A 5,306-nucleotide genomic window follows, 5' to 3' on the forward strand; every position below is an offset into this window, starting at 1 on the left:
ACTGGACACTATTGAGTAATTACCAAAAGTGTCCATTGCCTTTCCTGATATAATTCTCTGGGGTTTTCCTCCCACATCTAAAACTGAAATTTCTTCAACATCTTCTCTTATCGGTTTGCTCTAATTAGAGCGTTGAGAATATTAAATCCAGATCCAGAACAAGAAGAAGTTTTGTGCACAGTTCGCCATGTGTGAGAACAGAATTTCCGGGGGAACAGTATCTCTTAGCTGCCACACCGGAATAGTTTTAATGAATTTACACTATTGCTGTATTATAGTCAAGTTGAACAAAATGTTCAGGAAATATTTGTGCTAATTTGTGCTTATAGAGAATAAACTCACCTGTTTCAGAGTTATTTACTGAGAGAGTTCCAACTTGGAGGGACAGTTTTCTTTATTCACGTTGTTGCTGGTCGCCTTTTCGTTTCATGTAGCACAACCAAACGTACAGTCTATAGTCTGGCACCCTGTGTGCGCACATGCGTTTTTTAGTACCCAAATGGCCTTTACTTGCAAGTTCTCTCATTACACAGCTCTGATCAGCTTTTAAACCCACCAATGAGGCAGACGATTAACAGACATCGTGATTTGTGTTTTTTTAGAAAGGGAAAACCTTGTATTTCTCGCATCAGAGGCCTAAAAGTTGCTGTTTTAAAGCCAGTGGACACTATTGGTAAATGCCAAAGTCCAGCCTTCTCACTTGCTGTCTCTTAACATATGCATAAAATAACAAACCTGTGAAAAATTGAGCTCGATTTTGGTCGTCGGAGTTGCGAGATAACTATGAAAGAAAAAAACACCCTTGTCACACGAAGTTGTGTGCTTTCAGACGCTTGATTTCGAGACCTCAAATTCTAAACTTGAGGTCTCAAAATCAAATTCGTGGAAAATTACTTCTTTCTCGAAAACTACTCCACTTCAGAGGGAGCCGGTTCTCACAATGTTTTATACTACCAACCTCTCCTCATTACTCGTTACCAAGTAAGGTTTTATGCTAATATTTATTTTGAGTAATTACCAATAGTGTTCACTGCCTTTAAGAGCAAGTCAATCACATATTATTTGCATACCATAAAAAAAGACTAAAACAAAAACCGGTTGGATACTTTGTGTTTTCGACCTGTGTTCGGGCCCCGAAGGATGGTTGAGCTTCTAGTTGTTTGAACCCTTGTCTTGTTTACAAGACTGGAGAACACACGCTTCAAGGCATCTTAGTTGTTAATTCACATCACACCGTGTTCTTAATAACTCCTCCAGTCTCTCAAACCTTAATCCAGATCTAATTATTTCTCTCTGTTTTTCACAAATTGTACTTTTTTTTGTCACTGTTTTCTAAGCGCGTTTTTGTTTGTGGTGAATCGAAAACGAAAGTAGGGTGTCATGTTCACTCTTAAAAACCTCCTGGATCAAATTCAACCCAGACTCCTCAGCCCATTTGGCCTGACCTACTTCTGGAAACTAGTTCACAATTTAGATTGTGCTCAGATTTTGCACCAGTTTGACAGAGTTTATGGTCACTTTGACACAATTTCTGGGTCATACTGACCCAGGAATGGTCAGGCCCAATGGGATCCGGAATCCTGGTCAATTCTGTCCCGGAAATGGTTAACGGTGATACATTCCATGGTTTTAAACACACTTTTTGACCGTAACTTGTCGACCTTTTATTTTTGAAAAAGATGGCTTAGGACGGGAATCTATTTTGCTTGTATTTAATTGCTTTATATAGTTGCCTATAATGACGATCTTTGTGATGCAGAATTCACTTGCTATCTTACTATCTAAGAATTTCTTTTACTTGTTTTGGAGTGAAACACAACGCATCTGTTTGTCTGCCCCCATCACCTATTTCACTAGTATTTCACTCATGTTTGTACAATAATTAATGTGTTTACGTTTAGTTGGAGATATCTCAAGCATTATTTTCAATAGTTTGAGTTGACATTGTACAAATACGATTAGGAAGTAAATTGAGCCATGGAATTTTCCTGAAAATATACAAAGCACATTTATTAATCGAAACGTCAAGATTCCATGGGTCTTGTTGGGTCGAAACTTTTTCCTGAAAAAGGTTGAATTCAAATGGCCGTTACACATAAACGTACACACAGTTGGTGACATAGTTATACTGTTATTTTGGAATCAGAAAGTGTAATTCAAATGTTTTATATTATTGTATCTAACGTCCATGTGGCATGCAGTCCCCATTTCCACCAAAGTGTAACCTTAAGTTCATTTTTGTAATAATATGTAAGATCTAAGATAAGTATTCATGTATTAACATTTAAATTGATTTTTCTTTTGGGGTTGAAACCAGGTACGATTACATTATATTGCTTTTTTTTATTCCATAGTGTTTTCCACTTCTGTGTGTTGTACCGTTGGGTTCGGGTTGAAAACTATTATTGTTTAAATAAATTGATACTCCCGTCATAAGTGATGAGTAAAGCAAGTTTATTTTGAGTTGACTTTCTTTATTAACGTCCCAGGCGGTATAACAGCAAAACAATAGAAAGCTTGCGTGAGGATGGATACAAAACGCCGTCTAGTCCAGGATTCAGTTGAATCTTTGAACGTCAGGTAAAGACAAATAATACAACGCATGCTTTATCTGTTATGTAAATTAACGTAAGCCAATAGGCAAATGATCCCACAAACACCGGAGTTCCTCTCAAGCTGCACTGCACTCTACAAACTCCGCAAGCGCAACTTGTTTTTAAAAGATTATACGAAACAAAATCCCAATACAACAAAGAAAAAACCTCCAAGGTTCTGTGTGTCAGAGGGCCTGCCCCATTTTTAGTCAGGTTGACCCGGAAACTGGTATTAGAAGAGGGGTATATAGTTAGCGTCAGAGCCATTTCTGGGTCGTTTGACACCTGTTCTGGTTACACTGACCTAGAAACGGGTCAGTCCCTCTGGTATCCGGAATCCATTCTCATCCGATTTCTTAGCAGCTGGTTAACTGTGAGAATGCTTAAAGTTGGTTCAATTATGACCCGGGAGATTTTAGTATTTCATCATTCGATCAATCATACTACGAATTTGTTTTCTGTCATTCCTTGTTGTTGTGGAAATAATGGCGTTTTATCCGAATCGAACGAAGGTTGACCTAGACTTATGGACAAGTCGTTGAATGTATGTCTTTTGCCAATAACCCATTGGGGTAGTCATGAGAGCTGGAGAAGCAGTCTCACGAGAAAGCCGTTTCACTTTCACCTCGACAGACAAACGATTTGTCCACAAGTCTAATGTTGACCTATAAAGAAATAATGTGCAACTCAAAGTAAAAAACATTTCCCTATTATTGTTAAAGAATAAACGTCAGAAAAACGGGAGCACCAATCTTTTCCCTGTTGATTGTTCTTTATTTACCATCATAGAATATACAGATCAGGCATTGAAACAAAATATGAACATCAATTCGAATATTAATCAGCATAATTCAACAATATCTGGGCCAGATGATGGAACTATAGGAACCGTGGTTAAACAATGATAAACAAAGCTACGAAGAACACGTGGAATTCTTAGGCCCTTTTCGAAACCACGGCTTCTGCGTTGGATTTGGCTTCAGACTCCACCCTCTCGTCTGAAGACCTTTGCGTGTATGAAAAGCAAGCGCAATATTGTCAAAACAACCGCGGGGCCAATCTATAGCCTGAACCGAAATCTAGCGAAGCCGTATCGAAAATGGCTTTTGCGGTAGTGGTTGTTTGTCATGCGCAGTGGCGTACTTAGACCCCTAATCATTCAAACACGCGCATACTTGCTTTTTGATGCTTTTTAAAGTCATTAAAAGGAAGGTACACGTTTGGTTATTACTCAAAACAAATATTAACTTAAAAACTGACTTGTAAACGAGCATTGGAGAGCTTTTGATAGTATACAACACTGTGGGTAACGACTCTCTCTGAAGTAACGTACTTTTTGGGAAAGAAGTAATTTCTCATTAAAATATTAAAAGACTTCTAGCTAGAAGTCTTTTGTTCAAATTCGTCCAACAAGGGTGTTTTTTCTTTCATCATTTTCTCGCAACTTCGATGACCAATATTGAGCCCAAATGTTCAGGCTTGTTATTTTCTGGTTATGATGGGATACACCAAGTGAGAACACTGGTTTTTGACAATTGCCAATGGTGTCCAGTGCCTTTAAGAGAACGTATAGCAAGCATCTGAAGGAACCATACATTACATCCTTTTATTAATATTAAATGCACACAGCAGACCTGTGGGCTTGTATTATTCAAAAAGGTTATTTATCATAGTAATCTATACTCGATTAATAATGCACTTATTTATATATCGACTGGCCATGTAACCAACGCGTTGACAGCTCCTTGATCATACATGTGTAATCGTCAATTATGTGGAACCATTAGTCATTAAAAAAAACCTGCCCTATAAACGTTGATTTAGAGCCAATGGTAACCTACATAGTGAGTACATGAATATTTTAAGGAATGCATAACATATTTGGCATATTGATATTTTGATATACAACATTTATGGGTGAGTTTCTGGTAACCATCAAGAACAGTGGGACAACTTCACTATGTATTCTTTGTAAATATGTCTCCCTCAGACCATTAAATGATCTGGACACCCAAGGATAAAATTACTAATAACCTCCTTTTGTCCTTGCGGCATTTTCCTTTCCCCCACAATTATCCCTCTTTTTAGTCTGCCTTATTCACTAATTAACTACCTTGCCCCTCTTCCCACCCTTGATTTTGTCCTTTGTGTTTCCATCTTCTTGTGGTTAAACCAGCCCCCCTTCCCCCAAAACCCCCCTCCCTTTGTCTCCCTATTTATTGTTTTCCCCCTTCCTTTTTCTGTGTGCTTTGTGACTCGCTCTCCTTCCCTCTCTCTTTTCTCTTTTCACGTATTTGCACCTCACTTCTTGAACATCATGGGAAGAAGGTAACTATGTTACAATAATAAGTTACCTGTTCATGTTTGTTGTGTTGTCATTGAGCCTTAAAGACACCTGGACACAATTGGTCGTTGTCAAAGACCAGTCTTCTCACTTGCTGTATCTCAACATATGCATAAAATAACAAACCTGTGAAAATTTGAGCTCAATCGGTGGACGAAGTTGCGAGATAATAATAAAAGAAAAAACACCCTTGTCACACGAAGTTGTGTGCTTTCAGATGCTTGATTTCGAGACCTTAAATTCTAAACCTGAGGTGTCGAAATCATCTTTCTCGAAAACTACGTTACTTCAGAGGGAGCCGTTTCTCACAATGTTTTATACTACCAACCTCTCCCCATTACTCGTTACCAAGTAAGGTTTTATGCTAA

This window comes from Asterias rubens, chromosome 6, assembly GCF_902459465.1.
Source record: "Asterias rubens chromosome 6, eAstRub1.3, whole genome shotgun sequence".
Lineage (NCBI taxonomy): Eukaryota > Metazoa > Echinodermata > Asteroidea > Forcipulatida > Asteriidae > Asterias > Asterias rubens.